Source organism: Lontra canadensis, unplaced genomic scaffold (genome assembly GCF_010015895.1).
Source record: "Lontra canadensis isolate GAN:19392208 unplaced genomic scaffold, GSC_riverotter_1.0 scaffold87, whole genome shotgun sequence".
NCBI lineage: Eukaryota > Metazoa > Chordata > Mammalia > Carnivora > Mustelidae > Lontra > Lontra canadensis.
The window spans coordinates 2,716,116-2,738,544 of record NW_022631081.1 but is presented as its reverse complement, the minus strand read 5'-3'; the positions used below and the strand labels follow the sequence as shown (position 1 = coordinate 2,738,544).

The window sequence follows — 22,429 nt, the reverse complement described above, 5'->3', positions numbered from 1 at the left end:
ACAGCGTCTCCTTCTGCCCTTTTCCCCTTTCCTCGCAATTTCCTCTGAGAGAAATCATGTGACCCTGTCACCACAGTTTTTAATGCCAAATATCTAAGTGTCTTTAAAATGCAGCACAACACTTTTAAAGGCAAATAGTGAAGTAGTTTCATCTGACATTTCCATTATAGCTGCTCTTAGAGGATTCTAGACATCATACATAAAGGTGGCTGGCTGGTTCTTTTTTAAAAAAATCGTGATGCAAACCCATTGAGCTGTCTTTTCATATTTGATGCTCCATCCGTTGAACATGAAATGCATTTTTTTCTTAGAAATGTGATTTGATCTGAGGATCTCTACAATAGTCTGGACTAAATTTTTCTAACATTTGTCTTATATTTTAGAGCTACAGCCATTTCTTCTAGTTTTGTGACATACCTAAGCATTTCTGAACTAACATCAATTACTTTGTTATCTTAGTACGCTGAGTCCAAACTGAAAAAAACAAAATGTTAAATTGCCACCATTATTGCCATTACTGTCAGAGTGTTGTTTTATGTACAAGTGAAAATTATATTCTCAGACTTTGTATATAGTTTGTTTTTGCATCTGAAAAGTTTTATTAAATTCATTTTTATTCATTTATTGAATACTTAATGAACACCTACTATGGGTTAGGAATAACGTCTGGTGATTGTGATACAGAGATGGGCAAGATTCATTCCCTGCCTTTGAAGAGCTCACAATCCAGAAAAAAGGCAGATGGGTAATCAGGGAAATTACAACAATTACAGCAGTAATAAATTGCTTCTAAAGAGCTGTTGCATGTCCATGATATGTACACGTCTACCACATTTTACCAGTTGACTCCTCCCCAATAATGGAAAACCGGGTGGCCTTCAGCTTCCTCCCACCACAGCAGTTCTTTGAAGATCCCCTTTGTATTTGTTCCTTTCTGGGCCTGTATGAGAATTTCTTTGAAACATATACTCGGAGGTCGAAGTGTGAGGTCATAGGATATACATACACTTGATTGATCCAAAATGGCCAGATTCTTTGTTGGAGTAGATGTATTAGTCTATACATCCACAAATATGTTCCTGTGTCCCACATCTCAACGGAGACCTGGCATTCTTCAACATTCTAATTTTTGGTGACCTAATAAGAATAAAATGCTTCCTCATTGTTGTTTTAATTTGCATTTCTTTCATTACTAATGAATTTGAGCACCTACAGATATTGTTAGCCTTTGAGTTTCCTCCTTTATAAATTGTTAGTCATTTTGTTGTTGTTGTTGTTGTTGCTGTGCTGTGAATTGGCAGGCACTTTTCACATGCTCTATGAAAGCGTTCAGGTCACTCACCAGTGTTAGACTTTGCAGATGTCTTATTGCCATCTTTGTTGCGAGTGCAATTGTGTAATTATTTGTATATTTGGCATTTCACCCTTCCTAAAAATGAGTGGGAAATTTAAATATCGAAGTTCTAATACTAACAAAAAAGGATTTGTAGGTCTCACAAACTAATACAGTTGAGGTAAAGATGGAGAATTATTGGTCCTGCCCCACATAATATGTCTTTGTCCTCCATTTGGCTGTTTCTTTGAATTCTCCTGGTAAGTGAGGGAAAAGAATAAGACTGAAGAACATATATAAAATGCTGAAAATGTATCTTTGAAGATCCCATCTAAGAACTTCTAACTGTAGAACAGGAATTTCCCTTAGAACATGAAATTCCATTGTGTGACCTGTGCACATTCAGCCTTTTGTTCACGGTTTTAAGAACAAATTACCAGGAGCAGGGCCCAAGCTCTGAGAGACCAGTCACAACAGAGTTGCTAAGTAATGTCCACCACTTTAAGGCACCAAATAATTCCAACTAGAATATGTTTATAACATTATATTTGGCTTCTCCTAATGAAGGTGGAAGATAGGAGAACTAAAAGAGTATGGAGGGCAAGTATTTTATTCTTTGGGAAAAATTTTGGAGACCTTTTATTCAGTGGCTTTTAATTCGTAGAAAGAGAAGAGGTAAGTTTTCTATGAGGACAATGGTGGTAAGAATCAGCTAAGAATTTCTATAGCATTTGCTTAAACGGCTTAGTAAATTAAGTAAGTGATAATGTAGTTTTTCTTTTCTGTCTTTAACCCTTAGTTAACCTCTTTCTCCTCACCATCATCCTTACAAATATCTTCAAGTCTCTTCTGTTTTATTTTATTTTTTTAAAGATTTTATTTTTTTATTTGACAGAGAGAGTGCACAAGTAGACAGAGAGGCAGGCAGAGAGAGAGGGGGAAGCAGGCTCCCTGCTGAGCAGAGAGCCCGATGTGGGGCTCAAATCTAGGACCCTGGGATGATGACCTGAGCCGAAGGCAGAGGCTTAACCCACTGAGCCACCCAGGCGCCTCAGTCTCTTCTATTTTAGAACAAAATTCCCTTGACCTGTGTCCGTTTTAAGCTACTATGCTATTTCTTTACCGCCAATGTGGGCCATATTTCTCAAAAACATAATCTACACCAATACTGACACTTTCTGACTCTGTAGTCATTCTTTAAAAAAAAAAAAAAAAAAACCTCTTTAATCATGTTGAAATATTTATTTTATAAACTTTTCTAAACCAAACTCACTTTAGACAGGACAGGCTAGATTATCCTACAATCATAACCAACCCCCAGATCTTAGTAGTTTAGAACTACAAAGGTGCATTTTTTTTTTTTTTAAATGCTGTATGTTCTTTGCAGGTCATCAGAGAGTCTCTGTTTATTGTAGTCACTCAGAGACCCACACTGAAAGATCAGCCACCATCTTGAGCATCACTGGTTACCACGTGAGAGTGAAAAGAGGGCCTTATACTGGAACTAACACATGTTACTCACCTACAAGTGGGCTAAGAGGTGTGATATTTCATGCCTAGAAGGCAAAGGACTGGAGATATTTGGTATTAATTTAACCACTGTTAAATTATGTCACATATCAGGGGTTCAGATTCTTAATTCATTGTGTCTTGTGATGTCCTCATGGAGAATGTCTTTCTTGTGTGGTCTGTGCCTTTTTCAAATGGCGCAATCATCTGTATTAGGAGTGACTGTGGAAGACTTTCTGCAGATCGGCTTTGCACTGGCTTCTGCTGAAGAAACTAAGATGTTTCTCTGGTCTAGAACTTGTTCTTTTCTTTTATTTATTTATTTATTTTTTTAAAGATTCTGTTTATTTATTTGACAGAATAAGAGAGCAGACACAGGCAAGGGGAGTTGCAGAGGGAAAGGGAAAAGCTTTCTCTGAGGAGGGAGCCTGACTTGGGGTTCAATCCCAGAACCCTGGGATCACGACCCAAGCAGAGGCCAGACACACAACTGACAGATACCAGGTGCCCCTAGAACTTATTCTTAATGTGGATTTCTTCGTTTGAGAGTCCATAAAATTTGGTAGGTTTTTTTGTTTTTTGTGTTTTGTTTTTATTTGACAGAGATCACAAGTAGGCAGAGAGGCAGGCAGAGAGAGAGGAGGAAGCAGTCTCCCCACTGAGCAGAGAGCCTAATGCAGGGCTCAATCCCAGGACCCCGGGATCATGACCTGAGTGGAAGGCAGAGGATTTAGCCCACTGAGCCACCCAGGTGCCCCCAAATTTGGTAGGTTTAAATTCAGACTCAAGAGCTGTGTATCAGGGGCACCTGGGTGGCTCAGTGGGTTAAGCCTCTGCCTTCAGCTCAAGTCATGATCCCAGGGTCCTGGGATTGAGCCCTGCATCAACAGGGAGCCTGCTTCCTCCTCTCTCTCTCTCAGCCTGCCTCTCTGCCTACTTGTGATCTCTGCCTGTCAAATAAATAAATAAAATCTTAAAAAAAAAAAAAAGAGCTGTGTATCACATAGTCCTAGGATTTTAATCTCTAACTGGGTATAATATTTGTATACAACAAGACAGATAACAAGGTTTCTTAAGTCTTTCTGGGATAGGTTTTCTAGTCCCCTCTTCATGGAGTTGCTGGGGCGGAGGTTAGAGGAGAACCGTTCCAGGGTCCTTGTTTTATACAAAGGTATCATTTCTGGTTCTCTGCCTTCTGTGAACCTATGGCCAGGTTTCCTTCTCCCCATTCAGGTAATCTTCCTCATTTGGTGGCCCCTGAACCACCACTCTGTTGGCTCCCATATTTAATATTTTGGTTTTGAATTCCCTGTTTCTAGCACTTGGGAGATTTTAACATGTGGTTATATCTGAGATTTCTATGTGTTTTAATGGGAGGAAGTCCACATCCAGGCTCAGCCACTCTTTATAGCATGTCTTTTCTTTCCTTAGTATACGAACCCCTTTTTTTCAATGGTTCTTGACTGATTGCCATTTTATCAAATCCCAGGGATACTTTTCAGCCTCTTAGCGTACCAGACATTTTTTGCGCATTCAGTATTCCTGAATGAGCACTCTGTTTGAGATAGTCTCCTTCCTTGCTTGGCTTTTCTGTCCTGATTCTTTTAGCACTTTGAATTTTTTCAGTTCATTCTTGGGCTTTCCCAGATATACTCACTCACCAAATGTTCTTCAACTTTATTGTTCACTGTGTTTTTCTCTACATTCTCCCTTTATATGATCACATATATTTTCATCATCATAACTATTACCAAAAGTGTATTTTCAGACTTACCCTTCCTTTCCTCATATACCCACTGGCCTACCAGACATACACAAACTAAGCTTTTTTAAACCAGGTCTCATTACTTTCCCCCTCAAAACTCACTTCTCTCCATAAATTTCTGATTCCACTTAATGATGCCACTGTTTTCCTGGTCATTCAAACAGGAAACCTGACCTCTTACCATAGGTTCTTTCTCTCTTTCTCCCTCAACGCCTCATCTAGCCAGATACCAGGAACTACTGTTTTAGCTCTTAGATCTCACCCCTCTATCCCTTACCACCATATGGAGTTAAGGTCCTCATTGTTCATTCATGTACTCACACAACAAGTATATATAGGTTACCTACTATGTGCCAGGTATTGTGTGCTGAGTGCTGAGGTCACAGTAGTGACAAAGACAATGACGTCCTTGCCCCATGGAGCTTCCATTCACACACAGGATATAGTGAACAAATCAATATGCAATGTATGAGATGACGCTAGGGAGCAAGAAGCCATTGCTTTGCAGAGACGTTGTATTGTTACCTAGTGGTGATTTAGGTAGCTTGAAGGTTTGGTGTTTGGAATGTGAATAAAATCTGACCTGAAGATTCAATCTGTTACTAAAATAAGTTCCAGAGCTCGGCCGCCATCTTGAACGACACAGTAACTATCTGGACCAGGAAGTTCATGACCAACCGACTACTTCAGTGCAAACAAATGGTTATTGATGTCCTTCATCCTGGAAAGACAACAGTACCTAAGACAGAAATTCAGGAAAAACTAGCCAAAATGTACAAGACCACACCAGATGTCATATGTGTATTTGGATTCAGAACCCATTTTGGTGGTTGCAAGACATGGCTTTGGCATGATTATCTGATTCCTTGGATTATGCAAAGAAAAATGAACCCGAACATAGACTTGCAAGACATGGTCTGTATGAGAAGAAAAAGACATCAAGAAAATAGCGAAAAGAACGCAAGAACAGAATGAAGAAAGCCAGGGGGACTGCGAAAGCCAACGTTGGTGCTGACAAAAAGTGAGCTGGAGATTGGACAACAGAAGAAGTAAAGATGCTGCAGTGGCTTTATCTGTGGTGATTGTGCAGATTTTTCATGAGAGGATTAATAAACTAAGAATGTTAATGTGAAAAAAAATAAGTTCCAGAAAATGCCATACTGTGACTATTTCCCTTAAGTTTGAAACATGCAAAACATCATTTACTTTAAGTAGTTTGGAAGTCAAAACAGTTGTTTCCATTACATTACTGAAATGTGTTCCTATAAAAAGTCATTTGATTATATAGATATTTTATATGGTGTTTTTTTCTTTAGGTTATATTTAGAAAATTTCCCAGAAGTAGAAATATACACTCCCTTCTCAGGAATATTTAATTTTCTTTTAATTTAATATTTTGTTTCAATTCTCTGAATTTTATTGTTTTTTTTTACTTTGTTTTTTTACAGTTTTTACGTAGACATGTAAACTTTTTGTGGGTGTCTTTAAAATTATGTGACTTTTTCAGAAAAGAATAGCAAGAACAAACTATGTTTATGGAATGAGCAGGGACTAGAGTACCTAAATCCTGTCTCGGCATTTAACAGGAAGGGTGTATATTTGGTTATCTTTACACCCACATTATGCTGTTCTTTGGCTTGCTACTGTTGGTGATGAATTTGTCATGTTTCTAAAACAACTATGTAACTGATAACTCCTGTTGGGGGATGGGCAGGGGGCAGAACATTGATTGGGGCTTGCTGGGCGAGTTAACGACCACGGCATCTGTCCCCGTAGTCCGCTTCTGCCAGAGGATGGTGCCAGGTCTTTTGTGGCCTTTGAACACAAACCTGAATCTTTCCCCTAATGTCCTCATCTTTCAAAGACTCCAGCAGGGCCAAATGGAGATGAACCTGGCAGTCTGAAATGAGGGAAAAAAAGATCCCAGCATCCAACTTATTGTAAATGAACAGCTTCTCTCTGGTTTCATCTGTTTCATTTAGATAAATGCTTCTAGGAAGATGAGACACCATTTGCATTTATGGGTTTAATCATGGCAGTTACAGCTTAACTATCTGGCTTCGGTTTTTTAGAAATACCCCATCATCCACCTCTTCCCCTCCTTTCTTGATCTTATAGCCATCCTCAACTCAGGCCTGTAAAAGCTGGTGCAGCCATTTAAAAAGGGTGATCGGAGACTTCACAATCTTATTTCTCATGGTCCTATACTGGACTTTTATTCTTTATTTTGGTTACGGATTTGTCATTGATGTTAACCAATGGCTGTCGCTACTCTTGGATAGTGGGACAGGAGTTGTTGAAAATCTGTTGAAGTTGCCTTATCAATCGAGTTGGAGCAGAAGATAGCAGTGGAATCACTCCATATTGGCCCAGGGCTTTTCTGGAAAGAGAGTCGTAGCATGTTATTCATATGCACAAATTATGATAATTTTGTGGCTATTTCTGAGTTGTGTACTCACTGCATATAAATACAGTTTAATTTCCTCTCCTAAAAAAGTTAGTAACTGAGTGGAGAATGTCTTACAGGTAGCTGACGTGGCTATTAACCAGTTGTCTTGGGAGTGTAGGATAAATGCTCATGGCCTTGTTATATGTTTGTTTTGCTTTTAATCATATGAAATATGAAATACTGAGGCGGGGAGAGGGAGGAAGGGAGAGGCTTTCTGATTCAGGATATTTTTTAATGGATATGGAGTAGAAGTAACCTATCTCATAGCCCTTTTAATGTTTCAAAGTATACACTTTCTCATGTTTTCATATCATTGGTTCCCTGCATTAGACTGAAACACAGCTCAAAATAGGTTAAATAAATTGATTAAGATGATTCCATTAATTAATAATCATATGCCACCGTGTATTTGTGAATCGCTTTACCTTTTAGTTGATAACTCATACATATTATATTTTTGTTTCTCCCAGCAGTGTCAGAGTCAGGTATGGAGTCCAGTTCTCATTTCCAGTTCTGTGGCTATTCCTCTACACTTGGCGCTGGCCAACTCTTTCAGTAAAAGACTAGATTTTTTTGGGCCAGTAGCAACTATGCAATTCTGCATAGTAACACAAAATCAGCCATAGACAAACTAATGGGTGTGACTGTGTTCAATTAAACTTCATTTACAAAAATAGGTTGTGGGTGGGATTTGGCCAACTCTTTGTCTAAACCCAATAGCTTCTGAAGTGCCCCTTACTAAAGGGCATTTTGTGGTTCCCATCTGTGCATCTTTCCAGTCTCTCATATTTTAAAAGTTGGACTTCTTTTTTTTTTTTTTAAGATTTTATTTATTTATTTGGGAGAAGGAGGAGGCTGGGGAGGGGCAAAGAGAGAGGGAGAAGCTATTCCCACTGAACAGGAAGCCTGATGCAGGGCTTGATCCCAGAACCCTGAGATCATGACCTAAGCTGAAGGCAGACGCTTAACTGATTGAGCCACCCAGGCACCCCACAAACCCAGTACTAAATAATAAAGAGTTCAGTCTCCCATTTATAAACTAATGTTAATCAAAACCTGTCATGGCCATGTTTCTTGAAAGCTCTGACCACTGAGTCAGATATTGCCTTGTGATACTCAGATTCCAACTTCCTGTCAAGGGCATAGCCACGAAGATGATGATTTGAAAATTAGAAAACTCAGGCCCTAGGCTAGTGGCTTGCCTCCTTCTCTAGCTTCTGTAGTCTGTTACATGCCAGCCACAGAGAGGGGCCCACCCTGCCATCAGGGGGTGGGAGTAATCTCCTGACGTCTCCTTTTGTAGGCTTGCATCCCAGCCAGTCTCTCAATCACCAGACAGCCTCAAGCAGCTAACTTAACCCCGAACATTGCTTCCCAAGATAAGCCTTAATACTGTTTGGGAGGGCATAATCATTTCCTTAGTGAGTAAGCATCTTTTTAGAATTATGTATTGAAATATAGATGTGATTCAAATTCAAATACTAATATTCTTGTGTTAGGGAATATATACTTTGAAAATTTAAAAGAATTTGGCTTATTAGATTAATGGGTCAGCCTTGGGATTCTTAATATATGTCTCTGAGTAATTGATTAGACTTGTGATTTTGAATTAGAATGCCTAAGTTTGTAAACAATATTGGAATATTAGAGAGCCCAAGAATGATCATATTTGAACATTTACATATATGAATTATCTATGGGGTCCCTGGGTGGCTCGGTCAGTTGACCGTCTGATTCTTGATTTTAGTTTAAGTCATGATCTCAGGGTTGTGAGATTGAGCCCTGAGTCAGACTCTGCTCAGCACAGAGTCTGCTTGAAATTATACCCCTTTCCTCGCCATATCCCTTCCCCCCGCTCACACTCTTTCTCTCAAATAAGTAAGTAAGTAAATAAAATCTTTAAGAAGAAAAGAATTACCTACATTCTTTCTCTGTCAGATAACTAGAGAATTTCAAAAGAGAACTGAATATATTAAATTTATAAATGTAATTTAAAGCATGTAAGTGAATTTAAAACAGTCTCTCTTTAAATGTGAGAGTAGAAAGAGAATAATCAGAAAACTGAGCTTGAAATCTTAAGAGTGAAGTGGAGTTTTGAATTTTGAAATATAATAAATGAATAAATAAAACAAGAAACACCTGTATAGTCTTTTCTCTGTATGTCCTCTAAGACATTAAAAAGAAAAACATCACAATGAAATGATCAGTATGAATATCATCGTGATGGTACTGTGCTGATGGAATTCCAGGCACACCAAAGAAATGTGACATTTTAGTTAGATTGCACACTTTACAGTTTCCTAGAGGCCTTTGAAATATTGAAAATGGTTTATGAATCTCACGACTGTCTTCCAGGACCATGATTTGCCAGTTACTTACATTAGACACCTCTCTTATGTGTAGAATTAACTTCTTAGTTGAATGTTAATTGAAATGTTATATTTAAGTGGCTGAGAGTCCTCATTTTAATCACAACAAGAGGAATGAAATCTCAAAGATGCTGCTCTGAGGAACAGTGAATTGGTCTCTACATGAAATAGTGAGTGAGTGGCTGGTCTTCAGGCCTGACCTCTGAGGTAATGTCTCAGAACTGAGTTTTCAATAAAATAGATAAAGAATTTTTATTAAGTTTCCTGAGCTGGAAACACATCCATCCTCTCATTTTGCTGGACAATGTGTTTACCATTAAGGGGCTGCCCGTCTCAGGGAGAGCTCAAGGCGGCCATAGAGGGCACACAACCCTGCTGCAGGGGGAAGTGAAGCTTGGCTGAATCCCACTTGCATTACAGGTCCTGGTGGAGGTGCTGCCCTTTTGCCCTTGTCCTTGGGAAATTCATCAGTTCTTCGAGCTACGAGAGATTACAAGACCTTATCTCATTCAGCCCTCTGACTCCAAGGAGGAATTCACTTAAATTATCTCTGGCAAAGGAGAATGTCTTCATGTACTACTTGTATAATTCAAAATTAATTTTGAAGATTGTATTTTTTTTTTAAATTACCTGTGGGAGATTCTGTTCTACCTACTCCTAAGATCTGCAGGGATGGTGAGTCACCTTGCTACCCTTTGAGAAGTAGTGACAAGACAGATAATTAGAGCTTACAGATATCGAACATTTTCTGTGTGCCAGATACTGAAGCAGAAACTTCCTGTGCATTCACTTATTTAATCCTCACAGCTACCCAGTGGGGCAGATACTGTTCTTGTCCTCATTTTGCAAATGAGCAGACTCAGGGTTAGAGCTCCCGAGTGGTGGAGCTGGGATGTGAAACCTGGGTTTATCTCATTTCAAGAACTGTGCTTTCAAATCTTCATGTTACTCTCACTTCCCCAGTTGTGATACTTAGTTTGTCATATTGTGTTTTTCTTCTGGGAATAGATTATTAGGCTATACAAAGAATTATATCATACAGTGCAAATGGGAGAATTGGGGGCATTAAGGAATTAGTGTTATTCTGCGAGTCCTACCTATTATTAATTAACTTGTGCAGTATTTATGTTTGGAAGGACATATTTACCCACATGGTATAGACAATATAAAAGGAAAAATCGTCTGTATAGTTCTGTATATCCTCCCTGTGTTAAATACCCCATACTGCTTTAAGTTTTCAGTTTGTTTCCACTATGTGGAAAAGTGGAGAAGCTAGACTAGTGAATTATAAATCCTTTGCGAAATGAATTAGGAAACAACCTGCAAGAGAACCTTGATGTGAAATGAGAGTGTGGACCTTTATTCTTGACCTCTTAGATTCGAAGCCATATAGGTTTATGAGGTACTTTGGTCAGAATCCTTTCTTTTTCCCTAAGTAAACATCAATGGAGGGCGCACTCTAGTGTGGCTTCCTTGGGTGTATATTATGAAGGAGAAAGCAGCAACCAGAAAGTGGGATCTTATTCCAAGTCTTTCCTCTTTACTAGTTATTGAGCTGAAAAAACAAAAACAAAAAAACCCTACCTATTTATTTGAGTGGTGTATATGGTATAGGGTATATATTGGCCATTTTCACAATATTTTTGTAGTTGGCAGTGTTGAGAATTGTGTTCTGTTTCAAATTCTAATGTCCTCCTTAATTAAAGAGCACCTCTGGAATTAAGTCTCATTTTTTCCATGGCGAATGAGACCCTAAGAAAGGAGTAGAGATTAAAGTAAATTCAACCCCCAGCCTGGCCCCTGGTTTGTAAGCTGGCTACAGTGAGAACTGTCAGGGAGATAGATGGGGGCTCTAAGGTTTCCTGGAGTTTTCAGCCATGTGTGGGCACCACATGTGGTGTGTTCAGTGAATACAAATACAAGAACACATGCTGTTTCCATTAGGGACACTTCAGACCCCTCTCTGTCCCCAGCCTTACTACAGAGTTGAATGGGTCATTTATCATAGGCCACTTACTGATACTGACTGGCGCTCAGGCCCTGTTACAAGTAGGCAGCAATCAGTGTGACTTAGTTCTTTTAGAATGTTTATTATACAAGGATATTATTTCTTGAGAATATCCAAGCTCATTTGCACAGAAGAAACATTTTATTAGGTGCTTGTAGCGGGGAAATGTTTTTAAAATGCAAATCTGACCATGTGTCTACCTTGCTTCAACCTTTCAATGACTCATGATAGTCAAAATCATTCAAGACCAGGTTCTGCCTTCTCTGTAGCCGCATCCCCTTTGTTACCTCTAGAAGACTAAATTGCTGTTAGCTATCCACAAGTACCAGACCGTGTTTAGCCTTCCCTTGACCTCTGCTTCTTGTGCCTTTTATTGACAAGGCCTTTCTCCTCCTTGTGAAGGTATTCGCATTTTATAAGACTTAGGTCAGGTATCATTTCCCCTAGCAAGCCTTCCCTATTTCTCTTCTCCCAGCCTGGGTTTGGCATCCTCTTCCCCCTTTTGCTCAGAAAATGGGGAGATGTCATCTGTTATAGGGAGCTCTTCTCTCTCTGTATTGAAACAGGGTTTCTGCCCCCGTCTCCTGGTGCGAGCGGCTGGAAGGCGGGCTTGCATTCCTTTTCTCAGCCACCTTTAGGTGCCCGGCCCAGTGTCTGGAGCAGCACCAAGGCAGCCGCTAGTGATTCTTGAACTCAATTGGGCTGCCTTGTAAGCAACTCTGGGCTTCACTCAGGCACAATCACATATGATTCTCATTATATCCCTTATCCCAGTGCCTCACACACCCACATCATGAGAAAGTTCATACTGAAGAACTGGCCGGCAGCGTGACTCCTTCAATTTTCCTTGATTGAAGAGCACAGATACACAAAGTGTACAGACTGTTTTCCTTCGTGAGTGTTGTCACTGGAGACACTCTTTATTGAGTGTTGTCTCTTGTGGGCCCATGAGGCACCCAGCAGCCGTATCGTCTATTGTTTACAGTTAGCAGGAAAGTAGTCTCTTAGAAAGAGTGCCTCATATCTTGATCTTAATCATTTTTCTGTTTTATTTGGCATAGCTGTCCAGAATCGGACAGATCTTGTCCTCAGCGAGGGCTCTGGTAGTTTCTCATGATTTCAGTGTGTGTTTGCATGCTGTTTACTTTCAAGAAAGGCATTTTCCCAACCAGGTGCTGGGATGGACACATGGTTGTTTGGATTTACTCTATCCCTGCCCTTTTTTTCTGTCTTACTATTTTTTTTTAAGATTTTATTTATTTATTTGAGAGAGAGGCAGTGAGAGAGAGCATGAGTGAGGAGAAGGTCAGAAGGAGAAGCAGACTCCCCATGGAGCTGGGAGCCCGATGCGGGACTCGATCCCAGGACTCCGGGATCATGACCTGAGCCGAAAGCAGTCGTCCAACCAACTGAGCCACCCAGGCGTCCCCTGTCTTACTATTTTTACTCGTTTGCTATCCTTGGTCTTCCCTCTCCTTACCATTCCTCCAGGAGGCCACATAGCACAATGGGAGTAAGAGGAGCTTTGAAGGCTGGGATCTGGGGTAAGAGTGGAGCTCACCACTTACTAGATTATGATTGGCCTGAGGTTCAGCCTGTTTGAGCCTTAGTTTTCTTGTTTGAAAATGGGGATAGTTCCTATGTCTTAGGTTGGTGTGAGGATTCAGTGAGTTAACTTATACACATAAAGTTGACAAATACTAGGTCACTGCAATCATTACCACATACAACTCCGCTAGGGTCTGTGTGGGGTATAAAATACTGACACATGAGACAAGTAAGTAGCAATATAAGGTATTATATGCAAAGCGACAAGATTAGCTCCTTGAGGAATCACAAAATGTTAAAAATCAGGAAAGAGCCTTGGAGACTAGCTAGTCTAATCCTTCCACTAAAAACAGGGTTTAAATTTTGACTATATCATTTATTAACTATATCACCTCAGATTTACTTCCTTATCTATAAAATAGGGAAATCATTAATATGTATCCCTTTACAGAAGTGGCCTAAGGATGAAATGGTATCATTACTGTGCATTAATAAATGATAGTATTGGTGTTACTGTAATTGTTAATAATAGAAGGTATGTAATCTTCCTGCTGCATTTTGGTTTTATATTAAAAATAGTTGGAAGTCTGTGATATTTTTTTTCCCCGATCATGACGTATGGAGAACTGTTAAAACTGTTACACAGTTTTCATGTATCTGCTAAAGGAAATTTCTGCCTCTAAAGGTTATCAAAACCCCAAAGGGAAGCTACTGTTCCCAGCCATTTGTGAATGTAAGCATGACTTCTGAAAAACAACTTTCCACGGTATAAAAATGAAGGTCTGGCCTGCTTTCTCTCGCTCTACATTCTGTTCTAACAAGCTGTAAGGGCATCTGAATGATAACTGCTCTCTCTCTCTTAATACATAATGTCTCCGCTTGAACTTGTCTTGCTTGTAGGCATGACACAGTAACATCAAGGCTGGGCACTCTCAGTAGACCTCCTCCTAGGTGTATGTGGATGGCCAGCTAGATCACTTTCACTTCACTGAGCTGTGAAATTGACACCAAATTGTGCCATTAGCTTGTTTCTGAAGGGTATGTTGTGCTGGATGTTCTCTTCTTGCTTGCATGGTACGTGAAAAAAGATGACAAGATAAAAATGTCCCATAAATGAACATGAGGGAGGAAATTTAGATGTAATTTGTCGTGAATTAAAAACATTGAATAATGTATCAAGAGCCCCTGGAAGCAGGGGTGCTGAGAATTCAGAGCAGGCAGCCAGTACTTGGGGGGAAACTAGAGCTTTAGGTTTCTCTTCTAAAGCTTTTTCGGATTTTTATTTGCCTTCTTGATACCCTGCTAGCAAGAGGACAGTCTTGCGATCAGTTAAATCATTCAGTAGCACGGATCTGTCTGTTTCCTGACTTAGGTGTAGTAGTGTGTTTATGTGTCTTTTTTCTCTCTAGATAAATAAGTCTTTGCCTGCCTTTTGATTTAAAACACTGAGATAGATTATTTCTCAGTAAAATCTTTCTCCTATAGTTGAAAGGAAGCAAAGGTTACCTGTAAATGTGGGAGGGAGAGATTTCTCAGAGTGGATCCACATCATCCTCGTGAAAGCGTTCTCCACGGTAGAGCAGTGGCTGGTCTCCATCTAGCCTTTGTGTTTTCCCTTTGTTTTTCTCCCAGCTATCCACTTAGCTCACTCTCTTACCCCCTCCAGGCTTTTCTCCTGCCTGTCCTCCCTCCCTGCTTTATTTTCTCCTCAGAACTTAGCACCATCTAACTTACTGCCATGTTTATTGCTTCTTGGCAAATATATATATGTTTCACACTTTGACATCTCTGAAATTGGGATACCTCTAATAATCAATGATGTCTTAGATTCTGAAAAATAAATATGTGTATTAGTTCAGTTTCCTTATTGTCTTTTTCTCGCCTTTACGATATAAGCTCCACGAGGCAAAGATTTCTCTTTATGTTGCGCATTATGTATATCCAGTGCCTGTAGTATTATGGGAACTCAGTATTTGTTGACTGATTTGATAAACTGTCTCGGTTCAGGGAATTTGGGGGGAAAGTTATTCTACATTTATTCCTCTGTCCTTATCGGAACCTCCCTTAGGCCCCCTACTCTTCACCATTATCTTAGCCTGCTTATCTTGTCTGTACCAGAGGATACTCTCACTTTGCCTGGCCTCCAGTCCTCTCCAGCTAGCTTGTGAGGTCACTAAAGTAGTGAGGTGGGCGGACGGAGGATATCTGTTCCCTATTTCCTATAATTCAAGCCTAAAACTCCAAGAATTTCCCTGCCAGCTCAGATCTTGCTTTGCCTAGCTCTATAGTTGTTTATAGTCTGTAGTCATGATAGGAGCATCAAAGCTTGCCCTGCATTAGGGCAGGGCTTTTCAAATTCTGTGGCTAAGGATTAGTATTTTTTTTTTAAGATTTTATTTATTTATTTGACAGAGAGAGATCACAAGTAGGCAGAGAGGCAGGCAGAGAGAGAGAGAGAGAGAGGAGGAAGCAAGCTTCCTGCCGAGCAGAGAGCCCGATGCGGGACTCAATCCCAGGACCCGGAGATCATGACCTGAGACAAAGGCAGAGGCTTAACCCACTGAGCCACCCAGGCGCCCAGGATCAGTCTTAAATTAACAACCCATCACAGGGCTCCTGGCTGACTCAGCCAGTGGAGTGTGAGATTCTTGATCTCAGGATTTGGGTTCAAGCCCACCTTGGGTTTAGAGATGACTGAAAAATAAAAAACAAAAAACAATCCATCACAAATTGACATATTTGTAAAATACAAAAAAAAAAAAGCAAAAATGAAATACATTTTTTAAAAAGATTTTTATTTGAGAGAGAGAGAGAGCATGCAACATGAGTCGGGGGAGGGGCAGAAGGAGAGGGGAAGCAGCCCTCTGAGCCGGAAACCCAATGTGGAGCTTGATTCCCAGACCCTGGAATCATGACCTGAGCCAAAGGCAGATGCTTAACAGACTGAGCCATCTAGGCACCCAAAATAAATTTTTTAAAAGATAGATATACAAGCCATAATTTTTAAATTAGATTAAATAGGTCTATCAATTTGATAAAAATGTTTCTATACTTACTCTCAATTTCTGTGCTTATCTCATTGCAGACCAGTTATAAACAGTTTGTAGATCAGGGCCAGCCTGTGAACCATAGCTCAAGAAGTTGTCTTAGAGCATGGTTGCCCAATTTTCTGTCTGTTCAGTTTTAGCATGCCCTCTAAAATGAATCTGTTACTATTACTTCTGCCTTTACAGGTTATTAGTCTTAGGCATTAAATAAAGTTGAAACTTAACCAAAACTAGGCAACAGCAGTAACTGATTGGTTAATGGGAAAAATCATTTAGAATAGAAATCATAGCAAGGATATGTACATATCCAGGCATGTTATTTCAACTAAAACAAGCATGAAAAAACACCCAACAACTTTAAGGTGTAGAACCAAGGTCTTTTCTTTTAATTTGGGCCTTAGATTTCAGCAGACTTGTTCTTACATAAACTGTATCCATTTACAAGTTCAGTTTCTTCAAAGACATGAAAGAATTGAGTGCATCATTTACAAAGAAACCTGGGTGCAGAAGCTCTTTAGATTTTTATGATTTAAAGAAATTGATAGTTATTGGACCTACATTGGATTCACCACAAATTCATTGTCTTTCTAAAAAATTCATTGTTGGGGTGCCTGGCTGGCCGAGTCGGTGGAACATGCGACTCTTGATCTCAGTGTTGTGAGTTCGAGCTCTGTGTTGGGTGTAGAGATGACTTAAAAATAAAATCTTTAAAAAAATAAAGAATTCAGTGTTTTTTTTGAGGGGGGGAATAAGAGCTTTGTTTTTGTGCTCATAGTTAATTGATTTACCTTCTATAATTCCTGTAACAAATAAATGTGACACACTGGTTTGGGAGCAGTCATAGCAGACTCTCGGTAAACATACTGTTCCATTAGAAGAAGTTCAAGGTGCCAGGGAATACTGGAGAGTAGACGGCAGTCCCAAGTGGTTGGTGTGCTTGGCACTGGACAGTATGTTCAATGGAGGGAACAGATAGCAGGGGATAATCTGTGTGTTTGTAGGAAAAATCCCTAAAAATAGTTTCTTCTGTGCCATTTTATTTATGCTTCCTTTCTTCAAAGTGCCACTTTTAAGCTTTTGGTATTTATAGTGTTCTGTTTAATGAATCTGTTTTCAGCCATCCTGTTTATGATTATAAATGCTTCATTCATATTCTTGCTTATTTTTTTATTTTTTTACTTACAAAAGAGCCTGGTCTTTTTAGTATATAACCATGTGCTACATCCCACTCCTTTGATTGTTTTAGTTCCTTTCTCTGGTTTCACGATCACTTTCTTACATTGTTATAACCCAACTGCTTTAAGTCCTGTGTCTGAAACATGAGAGGAGAGGAAGCACATTTTTTTTAGCTTTCTGTTTTTATATAATACCAAACTCACAAAAAAGTTGTAGGAGTAGTACAAAGAGTACACTTATCATGATGAGCACTGAGGAAGGGATAGAACTGTTGAATCACTATATTGTTCACCTGAAACTAAAATAACACTGCATGTTAATTATTCTGGAAAAATTTTAAAAACTCTTAAAAAAGAGAAAGTAGTACAAGGAACTCTTGTGTGCCTCGTACCCCAGTTCAATCATTATATTGACTTTCTTTATTGTGTTTTCTCTCTCTTCATATATTCTTTTTTATCTTGAGTCTTTAAAAAAAAGATTTCCTTATTTTGGAGAGAGAGGGTGTACACTTGTATGAGTCGGTGGAGAGGCAGAGGAAGAGAATCTTCAAGAGAAATGGGGCTCTATCTCAGGACCCATGAGATCATGACCTGAGCCAAAACTAAGACTCAGACGCTTAACAGACTGAGCCACCCGGGTACCCCATCTTGAATATTTTGAGAGCAAATTATGAAAACTTGCCTTTTATCCTTAAACTCTTCAATTTGTATTTACTGCAAATAAGGACCCACCCTCCCTCCCTCCCTCCTTCCTTCCTTCCTTCCTTCCTAACCATAGCACAATTATCAAAGTCAGGAATTTATGTCAATTCAATACTGTTATTAAATCCACAGCTCTTACTCAAATGTTGTCAGTTGTCCCAGTAATTTCCTACCTGGTTGTTTCCTGGTCTAGGATTAGACCAGGATTATACATTGCATTTACTTTTCATGTCTCCTTAATCCTCCTTTAGTCTGAATAGTTTCTCAGTCTTACTTTGTCTTTCATGACCTTCACACTTTTGAAGAGTGTAGGCTATTTCTTTTGTAGAATTCCCCACTTTGGGTTTGATGAAACCCCCAAATTTAGAATTTGGGTTTGTCTGATGTGTCCTCAATTAGATTCCAGTTATACATTTGGGGGACAGGAATCCCACGGAAGTGATGCTGACTTTTCTCAGTGCACCCTCAGGGGCCACATGGTTTTGGAGGCCTCCTTCCAAGGCAGGTGAATTTTCATCACTTCTTTCAGTGAGGCTCTGCCAGGTTTCTGTACTGTGCAGTTACTTTTTTCTTTGTAATTTCTAAGTAATTTGTGGGGATACATTTTGAGACTAGATTACATATATTTCCTGTTTATCCCTTTTATTTTTCTTTGTTGGCATTTTATCAGAAAGAAGAGCTTTCCCTTTTCTACCCTTTATTTATTCATTTATATTAGCATGGTCTCATGGATTCTCATTTTATTTTGTATTTCATTAAATGGGTTAAAAAACCTGTTTCTATTTTTATTTAATTTGATTTGATGCTCAAGTTGTCCCAGACTTGGGAGACCTTTTAACCTGATTCCTGTAGCCTTTTGACATTCTCCATTATTCCTTGAGCATTTCTTTACTTTCTGGTACAATGAGACGTTTCTTTACTTTCTGGTACAATGAGACGTTTCAGGCTCATAATCTGCTTTTCCTGTCCAAGTGTCAGAATCAGCCATTTCCCCAACTATCCCTTGTTCCTTTTAGAAGGGAATGGTTTTTAGACATTAAGATCTCAACTACAGGTGTGCTCATTACTAATGAGTTAACAATATTCCTCTCTGTAAACTAAGATGGGGAAAACTAGTTGTATACATATTATCTCTATGTCTCTATATATCTTTGTGTAGATCATATCAGAAATACATATGTTACACATGCACATACATTTGTATATAAATATATACATAATACATACATATATGTCTATAGCTATTTCTACATTTAACTGTATTAAAAATCATGTATTAAAAATCATGACTCCCTGCAAATACCTCCAATTCCAGTCTAAATCATAAGAGTGTTCATTCTAGTCTTTCCTCTTTCCATATTTATAAACCTTTTATTCAGGAGTGAGAAACCCGACTTCTGTTATCCTCAGTGTATGTTCTCAGTCCTTCCATATACAAAATTTGTTTCAGAAGTACTAATTCACATCGTTATGAAAAACAAACTCCCTAATTGGATTCAGTGTTTGTTTATGTCTGGTTTTGTCTTTATGTGAGGGTACATAATCAAAAGTTCAAGAGCTTGATTCACAAGTTCCTTGGGTTAGTTCCCATTCTTTAGTATAATTATATAATTCATCTGAAATACAGTTAGCTTCATTTATTTCTGTCATGTAATAAATAGAGTTCAGGGATGTTGCTAAAAATAAACATCCTACAATACGCAGGACAGCCCCCCACAATATTATTTATCTCCAAATATTGATAGTACCAAAGATGAGAAACTGTGGTGTATAACCAGTGAGATGGGGTGAGGGTCTGGGGTGGGGATAGGTCTTAGGAAGATTAGTTTCTTCAAGGGATTCCCTTCAGGAGAGGGTCTCAGGCAAGGGGACCCTTGGAGGCTTTAGGTCCTCGGCATCATAAGACTATGCCTGCCATCTTCATTCCTTTTTTTAGGGTCCCATTCCTTTTTTCTTGTTCTTCCCTGTGAGAACCTGGTAGAGTAGCTGGAGGAGAAACCCCTCTCTCTGCCGAAATTTTCCAGGAGTTTTATGTTATTATGCTAGACCATATTAAGCCTTTAGCAATTTGTTGACATTTTTTAATTTAGTTTTCTTATTGGCTTTATGGTGTTTGACTGCATATGTCTCAGGTAGCAAATGCTCAGTCCTGTTTCTGAAGTTACTTGTATCTAGATTTTAGGTTAGTTCTCTGCCCTGTGACCTCCATTGTCCGATCAGTTCAAGACACTGATTTGAACTTTGTCCAGTTTTTTCTTGCTTTAAGATGGAGTGATGCTCTTTCCAGTTTTCTACATTTTTACTCTGAAACCAGAAGTCACTAGCCACATTTTAACTTCTCAATAGCCACATGTGGCTGTTGGCTACCATATTGAACAGAAGAGATTATAGAATATTTCTTTCATTGTAGAAGGTTCTATTGAACAGCACTGTGTTAGACAGATGGGAAATTGGGAGGCAAGAAGGAAAGAAAAAGGATAAAAATTCTCCTTTGGTCATAATGGAATAACTAGGATTGGATTAGTCCTTCCACTGTAAAAAAATCTATAACTCTGGCTAATACCCATGAAAAAAAACCATTTTCAGACATTAAACAAACAGTTCAGGACTGTGATCCCTAAGAAAGAGGAAATAGAGAATTGAGTCTTAAATTACCCTGGTTCTACCTAGAGCCACTTAACCAGTCATGGTGCAGGGAGTGGAACCCAGATGGCGCCCAGTGGTCTCACTGAATGGAAGAAAAATAGGTCATAGTCTGAAGAGTCTGAAATATCTGGAATTTGTGGAGCAGCAACAGGAAAGGATGAAAAGAGAACGACTTCCAGAAATCAAGAGGCTATATGGATCTTCTGGGTCTTTGGATGTGTCCTAAGCTATATTTGCATAAGATCAGTTTCCATGACGTCAGACAAAAGTAACTCCTGGGACAAAAACAACTACTTGGGATCTGTGTCGATAAACTGCCAGAACTACCACAGGGCCAGACTGGAAAGGCCTTGTTGAACAGCCACAGAATTTAGTAGAGAGCCTAAAAAGACCAGAAGTAGGACTAAACATCCTTGGTAAAGGCGCTGCTGGATGGACTCTAACAGACTTCCAAAGAAGTCTTGAAATAAACGAATCCGTGAATAAGTGATGCACATGATGGAATTAACAGGCAAGTACTTTACAACAGATATTATAAGTATGTTCAAGGATTTCAGCTGATGGTTGATAGAGGGAAATAGGATGGAGGAAATGGGAAGAATAGGTGAAGGGGATTTAAGAGGTATAAACCTCCAGTTATAAAATATGCAAGTCATGGGATGAAAGTACGGCATAGGGAATATAGTCCATAATATTGTAATAACTTTGTATAGTGACAAAGGGTGCTTACACTTATCATGATGAGCATCTCATGCTGTATATAACTGTCAAATCACTATGTTATACACCTGAGACTAATGTAGTAGGCCAACTATACTTTAAAAATAAAAAATAATAAACATGTTCAAGGCTTTAAAAGAGATCATTTGATATAATGAAGGGAGAAATGGAAGCTATCAAAAGAACCAAATGAAACTTCTAGATTGGGAGAATACAATACGAAAAATGAAAAATTACTGGATGGGCTTAATAACAGAGTAGACACAGCTAAAGAAAAGATCAAAGAACCTAAATGTGGAACAAGAGAATTAATCCAAACTGAAGAAAAGGAAAAATGGGCTAGGAAAATGCATAGAGCCTCAGTGGTCCTCTGGATATTTTAAGTGTTCTGCCACATGTGTAATTGAATTCCTGAAATAGAGCATACAAATATTGAAGAAATAATGACCAAGGAATTTCCTAATAGTATGAAAATTATACAACCATGGAGCTCAGTGAACCCTGTCCATACAGGATGAACATGAAAGTAAACCCACACCGAGGCACACTACAACCAAACTGTTGAAAACACATGATAAAGAGAATGTCTGAAGAGCACAGAGAAAAAAGACATTACGTACTGGGGAACGAAGATGAAATGATTTCTAACTTCTCCTCAGAAGCAATACAAGCCAAAAAAAAAAAAAAAAAAAGTCCCAACAACAATGAATGATGTCTCTGAAGTATTAAAAGAAAAAAACAGTCACCCTAGACTTCTTTAAGGAGCCATAATATACTTCAGAAGTGAAGATGAAATAAAGACATTTTCAGACAAACAAAAGCTGAAAAATATTATTGTCAGCAGACGTGTCAGATAACCGTTAAAAGAATCTTTTCAGGTGAGAGGAAAATGATTCCAAAGAGAACCTCAGCTCTACGCAAAGGAAAGAGCTTAAAATGCAAGTATGTGGGTACGTATATGGATACATGTAAATGCCATTTCCCCCTCATATTTTCCATTTGTTTAAAGATAATTTACTGTGTAAAGCAGAAATAATAGTAATGTTACAGGGCTTATAACATGTTGAAGTAAAAATGTGTTATTATAATAGCTTGGAGGACATGAGGCTGGTGTAAAGTCCTTACATTATACATGAAGCAGTGTCTGTTATTTAAAGG

At 38.9% G+C, this 22,429-nt stretch overlaps 1 protein-coding gene and 1 pseudogene across 5 annotated transcripts in view; both read left to right on the top strand.

Moving 5' to 3' along the window:
* Positions 1–22,429, top strand: part of TTC28 (tetratricopeptide repeat domain 28) — a 621,084-nt gene that overhangs the window by 369,885 nt on the left and 228,770 nt on the right. The window lies entirely within an intron of this gene.
* Positions 2,029–5,746, top strand: LOC116882742 (annotated as a pseudogene).